Genomic DNA, 17,207 nt, shown 5'->3' with positions numbered 1-17,207 from the left:
GGAAGAAAAATCAGAAGCCCAAATTGCATTTTTTTCTATCAGAAGGTTCATATGTATGAATTTATTCTAAGAAAAACAAATTAAACTAGTGTGTAAAGAACACATAGAGAAATGTTTACTATAACATTAATGCTTTCCAGCAACATGGAAACATATAGATGTACTAGACAAAATAAAACAAAACCACATAAATCACAGCCATGCTTAAAGAAAAGAACAGAATAAAAGAAAGGGAAATTCTTTACTGCCAAAACTGAAGAGTATACTCAAAACCATATATATGCAATTGATACCATAACCAGGCACAAGGGTATCAGACATGACACAGCCCCAGGGCACTCGGGAATGAGCTATTAACACTCACCTGAAATAGGAGAGTATCGTTAAACCAGTGCAAGGAGAGTAGTTGGGACCCCATGTCCTGCAAACACCTCACAGCGAAAGCGGCTGCATTCATATGAATGGGCCTTGAAAGTGCAGTCACAACAGCCAGAGAAAGTTGCAAAGTATCTTGCTGAATTTTAAAATGATTGAAGAAATAGAAATTATAATAAAGTAATAGAAGTATAACAAAGGCTAAAAAGAAGGAAAGAATGGGAAAAATGATAATCAATAGAACAAAAAATAAAAAATATTGTAAGTGATATTAAAAACACAATAGATGAATTAAAGCAATTCATGATAAAATTTCTAGCAATCTAAGAATAGACAAGAGCTTCTTAACCAGATAAAGTGCATCTACAGAAATCTACAGCAAACTTAATTTGGCCATGGACAATCTAGTGGGAAATAGCACTTGGAAAGTTGAGTTCATGATCAAGAATCACAAATCACAAATACTTAAGACCACCTAGAGGGGTCGTATAGGGAGGGTGGGATGGAGGGAGATGCAAGAGGGAAGAGATATGGGAACATATGTATATGTATAACTGATTCACTTTGTTATAAAGCAGAAGCTAACACACCATTGTAAAGCAATTATACTCCAATAAAGATGTTAAAAAAAAAAAAAAAGCACCAACATTATGAAGGACAGGGCAATAAAACCATCAATCTGAATTTACACTTGAAAAAACAGAATTAATATAGTAATAGGAATGGGACTTTAAAATAACTAAAAATAACCTCAAAGAGAGTACTATAATATAAAAAAGGAACAGTTAAAGGAGAGAAGCCACTTAATGTTTAAAAAAAAAACAGAAGCAAATACCTTTGTATTTATATTTTATATAAAATATTTTGTATTGTAAGCAAATATTGCTTAACAAATAACAAATATTTTCCTGAACTAAAGAGCAGTAATATTTACTCTATTTTCTCTCTTTTGCTTCTCTACTGCTTTTTAAATGTTTAACCAATTTCATCTTTGCAGATTGGTAGGTGAAGAGGGGGAATCATAGAATGGTAGAAATCATAGAAATAAAGTACAAATCCAGCTGTCTCAGCTTGAGTAAGGAGAAAATTAAAACCGAGAGTGAGTAATTTGTCCAAGGTCACACAATCTCTTGTAGGGAGCAAGGGCTGAGAAGAAGAAGGCTGAGCTCTTGGTCCTGAGCATCTTTACAAAACCTAGTAGTTCACATCATAGTCTTTTAAGACAGCAGACTTGGGTCTTCTGTTTATTTCCATGTAATCTTGACTAATTTAATTTACTAAATCCAGGTTCCATAATTTGTAGAGTGAAATATGGTATCTACTTTATAGTCACCTGTAAGGATTAAATAAGATAACATATGTGTTAGCTCCTGGCTCATGGAAGGAACTTAATGTTTAGATGCTACATTATCACCACCATCATCACTGTAATTGTCCTATCCTCGAGGTGGTCCCTTCTATGAACAGGATTGTGGAGTTTTTAGATACTTTTGCTTTGGCAGCCATTACAAGCACTGAAGAAATGTGTGCCCCTCTCCATCTACTTGACAGCCTCATAGACTCAGCTATTATTGCATGACATTTGCTGATGACAATGGACTTCATGACTTTCCCAGTTGCCACAGGTTGAGCCTGCCAGTATCTCTCAGGTTACCGTCCAGCAGCTACCAACACCACTCACATTTATTTTGGCGGCCTCCCCCAAGTCTCCACCAGGGATACTCTTCTCACTAAACTGCTCAGAGAAGTATTGCTCTCTTGATGTTTTAACAGTGTTACAACTCTTCCTTTAGAGTTTGTTTCCCTCCTCCTTCCATAACAGTGATAAATGAGAAACTGTCTTTGTAAGCACATTGCTCAGAGTCTAGCAAAGGAGATGGACATATTAACAACAGGCTATAAAATTATGTGATAAGTTTCATTTGCTATAATTTCACTCGGTTCTCTTTTCCCTCTCGCATGATGTTTATGTTTTTGTCTTCCTAGTTCCCCGGTCACAACCATAAGTCAGACCATAGGCTTACTTGTCTAATAGTCCTTCCTGTCTCCAGATTCTCACTCCTCCTTTTCATCTAACATGTCATTGCTAGATTAATCTTTTCAATAGACTACTTTAATCATATCAACTACTTAAAAAATTTGGAGTCTACTATCTATGTTTCTTGAAAGAGCCTTGAGGAACTGGGAGAAGATCTCTTGACCTGGGGTCCAAAGACAATTAAGATGTACAATTATCCCACCCACTGAGATGACTCTGTGCCAAAGAGTTGTCCAGCTCTTCCAATCTCTGCATCTCAGGATAAACTTCCTGTCTCCTAGGCACATTCCTTGGCATTTGAGAGAGTGCATTTCTTAGCATCCTATCCTTAACTTATTTTCAAAATTTACAAAAGCATTAAGGATATGGACCTCTCCATCTGCAGAACTGTGCCCCTCAGCTATCTTCCGGAGCAGCTGGCTCATCAGGAAGGACTGCTCAGTGTCCAGTTGAAAATTAGGCTGTGGGCAGACTCATCAAGTCACTGAATTAAAGCCAGAATTAGAAAGGTCCTCTCTCTAGCAAGCCCCTTCCTCCACACACACAGCCCAAGACCTTCTGATTTCCATTTGTGCTGCTTATCAAGCTGTTGTCTGTTAGCTCCAGACTCACTGTTCCATACTTGGCTTTGTGATGCCAGTGCTGGAACTCTGCAAAGCACATTTCTGCATCTCACGTCCATGGTGAAGGCTATTAGGCTGTGCAGTAGGAGACACTGGAGGGATTCTGCTAGGATAAAGAGGAAGAAGAGCTCTCTCCTGCTTTGTTTGCTTTCTGCTTCCTGTTCCTCTGAGCATCATCCCAGCAATGACTCCTCATCCTGGCAGTGGCGGTTCTTTCCAGTAGAAGCAGCTGTCTCTCCTCTCTCTACTTCCTCTGCCACTAGGAATCTGGTTTCTTTTTACTTATTTATAGACTCCCCTGCCCTCTACTTCATGTCTTATTTTGCACCAGATGAATTCTTCTAAAATGCTCATCTCCTCATCTCTCTCTCACTGGCATAAAATCCTTGACTGACTTCCCATTGCTCTCAAGGTGAAGTTCCTTAGCAAAGACCTTTTATCACCTGCTCCTTTTGGCCGTGCTAGCCTCCTTTACTAGCTTCACTCCTGTCCGGGTGCATTTAATGTTGCAGCTTTACCAATCTGCTAGTGGTGTCCCTGAATACACCACGCTGCTTTGCATGTGGGCATCCTCCCTTTCTGCTCCTCAGTTGGAAGTTCCCATCATCTCCTGATCTGTTCTTCAAAAGCCAGTGCTAACTTGACCTTTGACCAGAGGGTTCCCCTGACTTCCTAACAGAGATAACCCCTTTCCTGTGGTCATCTCTCATTTTATCTTTCACATATCCTCTTATCATACGCATGATTCTAAATATTAATTTAGAATCACATGTTTTCTTTTCTACCCCTGTGAACACCTAGAGACCAGGAACTATCCATTATTTACCACTATATGGCCAGAACCAGCACAGTGCCTAACAATTGGTGCCCCATAAATATCTGTTCATATTTGCATCTATTATTAGTGTCTTCTTAAGATCCATTTTTTGACATCTCTCAGTATTTGATATGTAACCTTTAGGAAGCATCTCAGTATGAATTTATGCCTCTGGTTTTAGAGAATTTTTAAAACAATTCTCATATACTTAAAAAGACTTCCTTAAAAAATATTTTCCCTGACGGTAAAATGAATTCTTCCTTTGCTCAGCTTGGAAAAAAATGTCTTGTGATCTGGAAGTCAGAATTCTCATAATAATAGGATTAAGTCAATTTATATAACCTGGATCCCAGTCTATTCCTCCTGGTTAGATAAACTGGTAAGCAGGTCAGGAATTTATAAGCCAAATGATAAGCACTTTTTTAATGTTATAACTGTTATTTATTTACCATATCTTTTAGAGTATAATTTTCTGTTTTTAGCTTAAGTATTTCTGGAAATTGAGAGACACTTACCGTCATCCCAGCATCATCAAATGGGAGAATATAGACGCTGTAGAAGGTAGTACCACAATTCCATCCCAATATTTTAAATCAAGTGAAGTATGGATAAAACGAACACCAAGGACAGCATTGAATGGGGAAAGAGTTCATGACCTGTAGGAGAGGGAAGCAGAGAATGTATTGTAAAGTGGAAAGGAAAAGTCCTGTTTTGGTGGAAGCTTAGGGTTCACAAATGTAAGCAAACAAAAAGAAAAGAATTGTTAGAAAGCTCTGAATTTTGCCTCATATGGCTTCTTTTTTCCTGATTCATGTCCTAGTCACAGATATTAATAAAAAAAATTTATTTTGTAATGTTCGTTAAAACCCACTTTGTAAGGTTATTTTCTCTGCTATGCAGATGAAATTGAAAGGAAATATTATGACTTTGGGGTCACTCATAGGTAATAAAAAGTCTTCTGATCACGTGTGGTCACAAAAAGAAAGTTTCATTTCAGCAATTAAAATGTCCAGTCATCTAAAATTAGGGCTTCTCCTCAGCCCCTATTGACTCCTATAGGTGGTTACCTGAAGGGGGAAAAGGGCTTTGTGGATTCCTTCTTCGTTTCCTTCATTTCTTTACAAGTCCTACATAGGTGGTCTAGCTTTAGAATGTGGAATAGTTGGCAAATATTGTCTTGGGGCTTTAGCCAAAACAGAGTCAGAAACAGTTCAACTTTAACATCCTGTTGCATATCCTTAGTAGCATAACTAAAACACAATTTTCATACAGTTTTCAACTCCATATATTGCCAGTTGAGATGGAGAATTCAAGAGCAGGCACTAGAATAACAAAGTAGGCACGTTTACACTCTTTACAGGAAATACCTAACCACACATGTCACAATCAACTGCAGTGTTTTCTACCCACCAGCTTACCCTGAATCACTGAGAAAGAAGACAGAGCTCTATAGGATGTGAGGTCTTGGACTAAAGAGGCATTTTTATTTATGATATTTCTTAAAGGCATGTGTTTTACTAATTAAAGCACACAAACTTCATATTCTGTACCATAAAGCCTGTGTTTATTTTAGCATAAAATTATTAGTTTTTTTCTAACATTTTCTTAAAATTGTTTCTCCAGGGATATACACCACATTTAACCTCTAATTCCAGTTAAATCCTGGCAAAATGTCATATTCTTCAGTTTGATAATTGTAAAACTGTAGAAATGATGGTATTTATGTAATTCTAAAGGATGCTTTTGGACATGGTTTTTCTTGTGTTTTCCCTTATTAATATTAATAACCATTCAAGCTGTGCTTAGCAGAGGACTTTAAATTCCTATTACGAGGGGAGCAAACATTTATTTGCAGAAAACATACTGCCCAAATAAATACCCAGATCCCTTTACAAACAACGTTTTTTTTTTCCCTTAACCTGTCCTCTTAAAATATCACCTTCCAGTCTCTGATTAGTCTCCAGTTTCAGGAAGCACTCAGCTTAAAATAGAAAATCAGAAATATCTTTGGAAGGGGAAAGGAAAGTTTAGAAATATAACTGTTTTAACTCCTTCAAAAGAAAATTGGTCCTGCAAGAGAACCAAGCTAAAAGTAGTCCTGAGTTGAGAGGACACTTACAAATTTATTTCATGCCAGTTGTTCTGCTACACCTGTTGTGGATTCATTTACCCATTAGAGTTTATCTAAAGTTTTTCTACCTATAACTCCAACTATAAGGGGAACAGGGGCCTCCTTGCACAACTCTGTAAGCTCAAGCTGATACTCTGGTGAGACAGATATTCAAAGATAAGTGGAAATTATTCAGCTCTATTTCAGTTCAAAAAGCTAACTCCTGCCATTGCAAGATAAACATCCCTGAAGAGTTATTGGTGAAATTAATATCATACTAGGAAGTCAATGGCTATAGGACTTGTCTGCAGAAGTAGCCAGACTCAGAGAGGAAGAACAAGAGAATAAGTGAGTTAGCTGTTTCTGCATTTAAAAAACAAAAAGCCTCAAAATCCAGATTACACCTGGAACTAAGGACATTAGTAGTTTACCATAGTGAAGCATAAAGTCTAGGACAGTATTTTCAAAGTGTGAATCCCAAGGCTTTCTGCATCAGAATCACAGGTGGTGATGGGCCTGCCTAGCTTGTTAAAAAGGCAGATTCTCAGGTGTTACCTTAGACCTACTGAACAAAAATTTAGGAGTTGAAAACTGCCCCCTTTATTGATGCTGAAGCGTGAGAACTATTGGACTGGGATCTAACAGCTCAATAAAGTAAGGAGGGGGAAATTATGGATCTGAGCCTACAGTAACTGTTAACAATAGTGCAAAAGATATAGGTTCACAATTCTGAAAACCAAACACCTTTTTTTTTGGTAATTTATTTAGAGACCATTCCCACTCTGATCTAGATGTATTTATTGGCAATAAAGTGACCTATAATTATGTGATATCATGTATAGCCTCTATTTATCCTACTTTGTGTGTGTGTGTGTTTGGATTTTACTGCATAATACTCCAGATGGGGTCAGTATATAATATAAGGTAGATGCACCATATTCTGAATTCAGAAAACCCTTTGGCTCAAAGAGTTTCAGGTAAAAGAGTGAGTACCTGCAGAAGTTTAAAGACTTCTCAGTTGCAAGAAAGTAGTGCAGCTAAATGAGCTTGAACCTACAACAAATATTGGAGGGAATATTTGTGAAAGGTATTTAAAAGGGGAGAGGGAGAAGAAGAGGTGGGGAGAGGCTTTTGGCCTGAGCGCGGTTTTGACACCTGTGAAAGGAGAGCAGGAGGTAAGAAGGATGGGCAGGGTATGTTCCAAACTAAAGAACATCTCTGAGAAATGTCAGCCAAGCCAATGTGGACTCCCTGAACAGAATTTCCCATGAGAAGGTCCTGCATCAGGCAAAGATGGCCTGGCTCTGGCACCCCGGCCATGCTTAGTCATTGGCTGAGAGTAGCCTGGGGGGCTAGTATGGCATCAACATGAATGTCTTGGAGGATCTGAAGGTGCAGCAGCTTGTCTTCTAGCAGGTTTTCTTTAAGAAAATCTGGGGGGTACCCCTTCATGGTCACCAAAGTCCATGACTTACCACATGGGGCAGACCAGCCCAGCAGCCAGGAGCTTCCCTTTGGATTGGGATATTACAATGAAACATCTTCTTTGTTCTGTAAACTCCTGTTTTATTGGGTCTCTTTGTTACATTAGCCTAATGGTATTCTAGTCAATACATTACACAATTGTAATTGTCTTTCTTCATGTATATTTGTCAAACTAAATGTCATCATTTAGGAGCAGGAAAATATGATCATTGTAGGTGAAAAAAGAAAATAAACCACACTTTTGAACTATCATAGTCATTGAGCCCTGAGGGGAAAAAGCTATCAAAGGAATTACTGGGCTCTAGATCTTCTGGAGAAACCTTAAAACATTTGCCTACTGCTCTAATTCACATTCTGCCCAGTCCATGTTAATGAAAGAGACTGAGGTCAAAAACATCCTGGTTGATAAGGACCAAGGCCAGATGGATGCCACCAGGGTCTCTGCCTTTCTGTGTATTTCCTAAGGGGATCCTGAGCTGAAAGAACCTATCTGGCTGTTATAAGCCAAGGTTAGTAAGGAAAGATAAATCTTATAAAGTTTGTTACCAAGCCTACTAATTTGAACACTTTGTATTGCCTCAGAACCCCATTTGTTCTTTTTCTTTACAGGCAGATAATGTAGAGTTTTCCAGATAAGTCTTATGAGGTACTAATAAAGGCCATTGCTTGACAAGAATAGAGGGATAAATTGAGACATGGTGCTGACCTCTGTTACTAAGGCACATAGAAAATATGTTTTAGTCCATAGAAAATATGTTTTAGTCGAGTCCTTTCACAAAACAAACATTTATAGGCCAATCCTTCCTCTCCCTCTCTCCCTCATTTTCTAAACTGTCTTGTTAGTGGTGTTTAGATACAGCTCTGTTTTCTCGTTTCTTTGCTCTTTCAAAATAGTGGTCACCTTGAATATCAAATATAAAAATATCACTTAAGAACATAAGTGTTTGTAATTGTTCTGGATTTTGCAGGGGCTCTGTGGGTTTCAGGTAAGAAAATATGGGAAAAATATGTTCACTAGTCAGTGCCCTTGCCTCAGACTTCAATTTTAGTTGTTCTCAGAGGTTTTAGCATCATGCTCATTATTTATTTATATCTTCCCTCTTTTTTTCCCACTTTGCAGATAATTGCTACTTAATTGATGCTGCTTCTATGCAAACCTAGTCACAAGACACACTGCTAAATAGAGGAATCATTAATCTGAGTATGTGCTGTAGATTTCCTTGAAAGGGTGCCTGGAATAAGCAAAGTCATTAGCAGTTTATTTGCAACAGTGCACTTAGGAAAAGCTCTGTGGAAAACACATCAACAGTCAGTATGTAACTGAGCAATTAACACAGGACCTCTGTTCTTTGGGGTGTTAGCATGGGAGTAAACAGAAGCAGATGTGAAGTGTTTGTGCTGTTAGCATGCACGGTCTGTTCTGACATATGCAAATACCACTCACGCTTACAAAACCTGTAGCCCCTGTTGTACCATGACTTTACTGATGAAGCCCTATGACAGAAGTGCTTCATCTGCACTGGGTGCTATTAATTATTAACAGGCCAATACCACCTCCTCTTGTTATTAGAGCTTTGCAGAAAGCCAGGTGAGAAAGCATCACAAACAAGTTGATAACACTCTGGTTCCCAGCTTGCCTTGACTACTGCTCTTTTGCCAGAAGACTCGCTGAAAACAGAGAACAAGTAAGGCCAGAGAGCAGAAAGGATTTCAAAGGACTGACAGATGGGATCACCTGTGTAATCCAGACATGAGTTTGAATAATTTTCTCCATGGGATGTAGGTAAACCCTGTGATGATCCAGTGGTTTCTACATGAAGGCTAGAGAATTCTGGTCTTGGATGGATTTGTACATAAGAACTTAATTTACCATTTTCCCTTCTTTGACAAGGAGCTCGAAAATTATTGCTCACTAGAACAATTAAAATTAGAAGCAAATGGCATGTCTTTCTGTCCTTGTATCTTTAAAGGACATGTCATAGGCCTCACTTATCATATTACTTGAATTCTGGAACAGAAAGCAAGTTTTATGGTGTAAAATGTAATACCTTCCATCTCACTGTCAGTAAGCGCTGAGATTTCTCATCATTAAAGAAATGTTAAGTATTTCTAAAGTCATATATGCATCTCAGAAATGGTTGCACTTCATTAAAAGGAAAGTAGCAACAAAGATTATTCTAGATCCTTTTTACTCTGTAAATGGGCAGCCTACTCGTGGGTAGTCTGACAAAAGATAAGTGGTTGATATTAACTCATTAGGATTTGTTTATAATTCTCTAAATTACAATACAGCATACTTTTAGGATGATGAAGGGAAACTTTCCCTCAATTCTTTATTTTATAAAGAATTTTTTTGTGGTCATGCATTGCTGGATATGCGCATATATTTTGGACTTCTCATGTTTTTCTATGACTGAGCTACACCCAGTTTAAGTACATCCCATTGGAATGAATTAATTTGAACCATTAGTATATTCTGCTATAGATGTCCTAACATTTACTCTGATCTTATACCAAAACCCTGGTATTCCATCGTCCCTTTATATAAACATCTTATATAGAATCTGACTGAAGGTATTAAGGTAAGGGCTGAAACAACGTATCTTAGAGTTATTGAATTGAAATCTTATTTCCTCTGTAAAAACTTAATCAAATAAATGAAATATGAGGCAGAGTCCTCCCTCCTCAACTTCATTCTATAATGCAATTCTCAGAATTGAGGGGAAATAGCAAATACTAAATCTTGTGCAGAGTGTAAATCTTCATTTGCTCATAAACTTAACATATTGTCTCCACCTTTATTTGAGTACTGGCTATACTTTTCTAGGTTTTAAAATAGCTGTCCAGAATAAAGTAGGTTTTTCCCTAGTCATATTCTCAACATACTGAGTATAATATTTAATAAAATCTATTTCATTTATTAAAACAGTATTTAAATTTTAGGAATATAATCTATCATGAAGTATAATCTACCCATGAAAAGGGTAAAAGAAGGGGTGAAAGAGGAAGTAAGAAAACTAGAAAAGTGAATAAGGAATTATGCTGTGCAACATAACTTTGCCTTGAATGCCTTGATTTTTGAACTGGCATATGTCCCAATATAACAGGAACTCTCAAAGGAAAGGTTTACAGTCTAAGTACTATGTTAACCATGGTGAAATGAGTCAGAGCTAAACATTCTGAACCTTGGAATCTGGCACCTGGTTCCTGGGCTGTGGTGGAGTGTGTAGAGAGGAAAGTAAGAGAGTATCTCCGTGGTTCTTTCATGTTTCTGCGTATCTTGGGAGAAGAGTGCTTTGCCCCAGATTATCTTTTTAAGGATATTTGTATAGAAAGCAGCCTTAGAAGATAGAGATGGTATCTCCTTCCAGAGGAAGAGGCAGATTTGCTTACTGTCTGGGGTAATAAAGATAATGTCTCCCTCCAGGGCATAGTCAGGTATGCTTACTGCCCACTATAAAAGATTTGGGTTCCCAAGTTCTGAGTTCATCTCCTGGAGTGCAACCTACTGCACATGCAGGTATCATCTGGCCCTCTTTGTGAGAACTTGGGCTCGGAGACTCTGCATAATGTATGCTGACTTTCATGCTAGTTTCTGTGCCATGAGTAATGAAGTTCTTTGACTCTGACAAAGGAGTCTCACATCTACTGCAAGCATCCATAGACCCCCTGTAAAGTAAAGCTCAGATCCTTCACAGTTCTTGACAGTTTGGTAGTGAATATGATACTGACAAAGACATGCTTTCTGGAAGAGGAAAAATTAGTGCCACAGGGCAATTAATGGTATCTGAGGGAGGTCCATAGGACTCAGTAGTAAACATATTGACCAAATTGTATGGCCAGCCTGTCAGTAAATGGTGTTCTGTTTTATTACTTATGAATGAGGAAACGTTAGGAGGGTGGTTGTAGGCCAAGTATCAGGAAGTTGGTTCAGAGATAGATGCGTGAATGGTGCCCTGGTTGCTGCTAATTTTTCTCCTAAGGTGGAGGGTGAGGATTCCTTGACAATCTGGTAGTCAGTCTCAGGTCTGCCCCATTGTCACCCAGACAACTAACATTAAGGGTCATCCTGAGTAGGCAGATGTTTCCAATCCATTTCAGACAATAACTAAAGAATGTACACTACACTGGCTGAAAGAAGGAAAATTAATGAATAGTATGGACAGGACGCAGACAAAGTTTAGAACGTTGGCTGGTTTACTTGAGACATGAGGAAATGAGAGGCAGGGGACTTAATTGCTTGTTAAGGAGGAATGCAACAGCCAGGCAGGCTCATAGCTCAGCCCCACCCACAGTCTAGTATGACTAACTTAGATCCATTAGAATTGACAGCAAAAGGTCACAAAGGTCTTTTTGTTGTCGTTTTCTGTTTGTTTGTTGCAGTGGTTCATGGCTGTTATAAGGGAGATATGGCCCTTTTACAGAGATTTCCCTGAGACAGACGAGCTCCCTTGAGAAACCCCAGATGAGGCATTGACTAAACTTTGGACTCTTATTGCCCTGATTGACTTAACAATACCAGTGGAGTGTTGGAGTTCACCCCACTGGAGAATTAGAAACCCACTCAAAGACATGTAGATAAATTGTTGCAGTCAGCCTTGACACCATAGAAAACTCTCCTAGCCTTTATGTTGAAATTGAGTAAGCACTTAAGGTATACTGTTTTGATAATGGGATAGCAAATGGTGTAGATTAAGGTAGATTCCTTTTAAAAAGAAGACTTCTATGTGAGTTAAGCCCAAGTCAAGCAAGGAATACAAACCTCAGGGTCACAGTCTCAAAGCAATTTGTCTATGGCTGCTCAAAGGCTATTTGTCCATGGCTGAATCAAAGGGCCCCCAGATCTGTAATATAGGTGCCAGCAATGCTGACTTTGCTGCCCCATATAGGCCTTTGGTGGGCCAATAACATTGGAAGTTTGTTTGGTTGAGCCATGAACAGCCACCATGTTGCTGGAGACCTAAGGTAAATGTGCTTTATTTAATAGCCTAGTTCCACTATCACCCTGCACATTCCCTGTTCCCTCTCTCCTTCTCTAACCTTACACAACTGCTTTAAAAAGAAAGATAATTAGGGGGAACTTCCTTATCCCGAAGGGAAACTGAAGTCCATACATACCCATCCTAGTAATCTGGGGAAATTTGGAGAGGGTAAGGACTCAAATTTTTATAGCTCTGTTTGGTATAGGGAGAAAGTTACTATCCTATACAATCCCATGGGGGGAAGGGACACTCAAATTCAACTGATAGGCTTTGGGCAAGGTTTGCAGTGGGGAAAAGAAGTTAACAGTGATCTTGTATGGGTGTGACGCTTTGAGTTAATTTAATGTAGTATTGTCGTGACCTCCCTTGCTGAATATATAATTGACACTGATGTTTCACATGATGATACTGAGAATGTTCATAAAGTCTAGGGGGACTTATCTGATCAAAAAGATCTACATCTGGGGCTTCCCTGGTGGTGCAGTGGTTGAGAATCTGCCTGCCAATGCAGGGGACACGGGTTCGAGCCCTGGTCTGGGAAGATCCCACATGCCGTGGAGCAACTGGGCCCGTGAGCCACAGTTACTGAGCCTGCGCGTCTGGAGCCTGTGCTCCACAACAAGAGAGGCCGCGATAGTGAGAGGCACGCGCACCGCGATGAAGAGTGGCCCCCACTTGCCACAACTAGAGAAAGCCCTCACACAGAAATGAAGACCCAACACAGCCATAAATAAATTAATTAAAAAAGAAAAAAAAAGATCTACATCTGGAGAAGTGCTGGGGGACACATGAAATACTTCTTAATCCATTTCTCTGTCATCCCTGCAGCCTAAAGCAAAGCTTTTGGCTGAATTGAACCCTGAATTCACAGAATTTCCCCTAAATATCTGGGCCTGGTTCTTTGAACAATTCAGCGGAGCAGAAGCCTGGTGGTGTCCACTGGGGTATTGTGGCTCTTCAACCTCAGCGCCAGCTGTACAGAATCAAAGATATCTGTGGTTTTTCCTTTTAGTGTGGCAGTTCTCATAGCTCTAGCTATTACAGCCCTTGCTGAACCTAGTTATAGTTTTAATGAATCTTGGGCTATTGCCAAGTAGCCTAGATGTTTAGTCTGCCACTTGGGAAACTATAATCCAGCAGATTATAAGCATCTTCCTGGCAGATTGGCTATATCTAGCCTTTGGTCCCTTTTCAGGGTTTTTAGTGGTGCCTCACCATCACTGACACCTTTTCAGATTATGATGTTGCTGTTCTAGTCCAATCAGCCAACTGGCCACTAACAGGTATCAGGGTTTCAGCTTTCCAGTCCACTTGAAGTTTGAAAATCATGCAACAGCCAGTGAACAAGAGGATAATACTCAAGGTTTTGATGGTCTTCCATGTACTCTGCCATTCACAATCATCTGGTATTGCTGAGTGTTGGAACAGTCTCATAAAACATTGACTTCAGAAGCTTTCTGACTCTCCCTTACCTTGTCCTGGTCCACACTGTTCAGAAAGACAGTTTGGTCACTGAATATGACTTTCTACAAAAGTGGATCATCTTCTCTGGCCACTTCCTGTATAATGATCATAATGATCAGGGCAAAATGAGGGGGGTATGTAGAACTATTTTGATAATTCTGGAGTATGAGTCATTACTGGGCATGATGAATTTTTCTTCTCTCTAAAAGCAACCCCAGGCAAGAGATGGTAAGACACTGTAATAGAACCTAGCAGTGGGGGTGGCAATGATGGGATGATTTTGAGAGACGTATCAGAAGGAACATTAACAGGATATGATATATCTTTGGATGCCACTATGTCAGGCAGGGATGAAAGGAAATTGTGAAAGAGAAGATGTTAAAGATGATACCCAGGTCAATTGTGATATCTTATTTAAGAGGTGGAATCTGGGAGAGGGAGTGGGCCTGGATTAGGTTCCCACTGAATAATGACCTTCTTTAAGAACATGTTGAACAAACAAGTGGATATGTCCTATAGTTTTAAAGCTGAAGAGTGAGTTCTGGGCTGGAAGTGTAGATTTGGGAGCTGTTGATACAAAGAAAAGATTTTAAATTATGGTACAGAATGAGATTTCCCAGAGAGAGTATATGAAATATGACAAAAATTCTGAAGATGGAAATGTACAAAGCAACATTTTTTGTGGTCAGCAAAAGAAGTTTAGACAATGAAAGTAGGGATATTGTATTTAGAAAGAACTCTTTTAGAAAGTGACTCTTAAAATGAATGACTCTTCTTATTCCGAAGAAGAGGGAAGATAATCCTTGGAGAAGTACAACTCTTATTGACACACATAACTTTATTATATTAAATCATTGTTTCCATGGACATTTTGAAAAACTCAGTGATATTTAGATATTTAGGGTGAAAAAAATGTAGTGAGGAGTATAGATTATATATATTTTTTAACTGTTAAAGTACAACACATTTCTTTTGTAATGAAAATACTAAAAATAAAACTCTATAATCTTTCTGGCAAGAAGAAATGTTCAGAAGACAGTGATTCTCAAGATAAGTGACTGAAGGAAGATGTGATATATTTATCTTCCTAAAAAAAGATGGCATAGCTTTTTAAATGTCTTGATACCTGTCTGACAGGAGGGGAAATCCATTGACCATGCTCATCCAACCACGGATGAGTGCTTTTTCCTCAGCCACTCTGGTTCTCTGGGCCAGATGGGAAGAGAGCTAAGAATGCAGATGTGTACAACTCATCCCTAGCTCAGGCATGTCAGAATCTATTTTAATTCCTCTTTAAAAATAACAGTTCTTTTTAAAAATAAATCATAAAGGCCAGTAATAAAGAATATTCTAGAGAAGTGCCAAATATGATGGTTGTTACATTTGCCATTCTTTGCCCTGCTAAAAAACGGAAAAAGTATTATGTTTGATATAGGATTTGAAAGACTGCTTCTTTATTTCAAGCATTTGGAAATATTATGGAAAGGAGTCCTTGAAAATACAATAAAAGACAACAAAACATATCAAAGAATTAATTGTAAAATATCGACCCTCTCACACTCTGCTTTTCCATCCTTAGCCCCCTTCCATCACCCCTAGCATCTTATAGAATTGAAAATCAGAACAAAGGGATGAGAAGAGACAAACAACACAGGACCTGACACATGTGTGAAGAATGACAGGTAAAGTGGTCTTCTGTGTTATTTGGAGGAAGGTTCATTACAGAATGGTAATTAAAATTATCCCTCACACTGGTAAGTTAGAAGCGGGGCATACTACTTCTCCGAAATATTTCATAGACGACTAAGCCTTATCCCTCCTGTGCTCTCCTGACAATTTGTGCCATATTCCCAAATTCCCTCCTCATCAAGAGAAGCGCAAGTCATTTTCCAGACCTAATTCTTTGTGCTTGTTATTGCCTTAAAAGGGATGTGCTGTGAGACTATACATTTTAAGGACACGGGAGGCTCACTGTGTAATCTATGCACCACATGAAGGATTTATAAAATAAAAGACTATTTATAGATTATGATCTAAACTCTCATCACGTTCTTTTCCTTCATAGAGAATCCCACTTGGATTTCTCTCTTTTCTCCCTTCCTTGCTAATTGAATCTTCCTTTTTTAATGTTTCTTTTCTTTGTCTTGTCTTTGCTTTCTTTGAAGAGAAAGTTAGGTTTTTATTCTCATTTTATCCCTTTTCATCTTGTTTTCTGCTGTATAGATGATCTGTTGTTTTGTACCTCACCGCTAAGTTGGGAAATTCTCCATATTATTTAATGAACTAACTACAATTCTTCTGACTTTAATTTGGTCAATTACAACTTATTATGTTTGGTTACCTCGAGTTCCTAGACTGACATAAATTGTGTCACTTCTAGCAGCTACAAATGCCATTGAAAATAAAAATTTGGTGTCGTTCCAATCAGTCAGCTCTCCCTTCTCCTTTTTAATTATTTATTTTATTTTTAAGGCTTAAAGTTCTGTCATTATGAAGAGGGTTGTTCATTATTCCAAAAACTGCTAAGAACAGGATTGCTACCCAAGCAGAAGAGAATCTGTTTTAAGTGGTGAGGCATTTGGGTTGATTGTGGAAGAAAAAGGTGCCTCACACTTTCCCTTCACTGGTAGAAATGCTTTATTTTAGACTTCTCAGACCTGGTCCTTATTCACATTATTCTCAAAATAGAATGTAGTGACATTTATAAAAGGACAGATGAATTCTTTGTGTTTTTTCTAACTAAATGCTTTAAAATTTAAACACTTCATGAAAAAAAGATTAAAAGAGTATATCTATTAACACTAATATACTCAAATTAGTGGATTCAGGTCTGTAGAATGTTAAAACAATAAGATTAAGTGTTAAAAGGGTCATTGTAAATATTTATTTAGCCCCACCTACCTATATCACTATAATTGGTATTTCTCTGAGATACAAAGAAAGCAGAATTCAATTTGATTCAACAAATATTTATTAAATTACTATTATGGCCAAGACACTGTGCTAAGTACTGTATGGAATACAAATATAGGAAATGTTGTCTAGTAAAGGCTTGAGTTCAGTACTGTTTATTTTAGACAAGATTTATTGAACAGCTAGGTACTGTGCTAAGTATTAAAAAATACAACACATCTGTAGGTAAAGGAACTTGCAGTCTGGTAAGCTGGCGTTGATAAATCCTTAAAATCATATACAAAATTGTTTGCATAGATGGTGTGTGTGTGTGTGTGTGTGTACATTTATGGTTTTTCTGAGGGGCACTATCTGCTGGATTCTCAAAAAGTTCAGTGACCCCTCAAATGTTAAAGTTCAT

At 38.3% G+C, this 17,207-nt stretch overlaps 1 long non-coding RNA gene across 1 annotated transcript in view; it reads left to right on the top strand.

Annotated features, from left to right (window-relative positions):
* The window catches only part of LOC113618198 (uncharacterized), a 632,034-nt gene that overhangs the window by 537,511 nt on the left and 77,316 nt on the right, over window positions 1–17,207 (top strand). The window contains exon 8 of the long non-coding RNA XR_003431920.1: window positions 15,474–15,576. This is a non-coding gene — a long non-coding RNA (uncharacterized LOC113618198). The remainder of the gene's footprint in view (window positions 1–15,473; window positions 15,577–17,207) is intronic.

The sequence above is a fragment of the Aethalodelphis obliquidens genome, unplaced genomic scaffold (assembly GCF_003676395.1).
Source record: "Aethalodelphis obliquidens isolate GAN/ISIS:26980383/991018 unplaced genomic scaffold, ASM367639v1 scaffold5, whole genome shotgun sequence".
NCBI lineage: Eukaryota > Metazoa > Chordata > Mammalia > Artiodactyla > Delphinidae > Aethalodelphis > Aethalodelphis obliquidens.
This window is presented reverse-complemented; position numbering and strand designations above follow the sequence as displayed.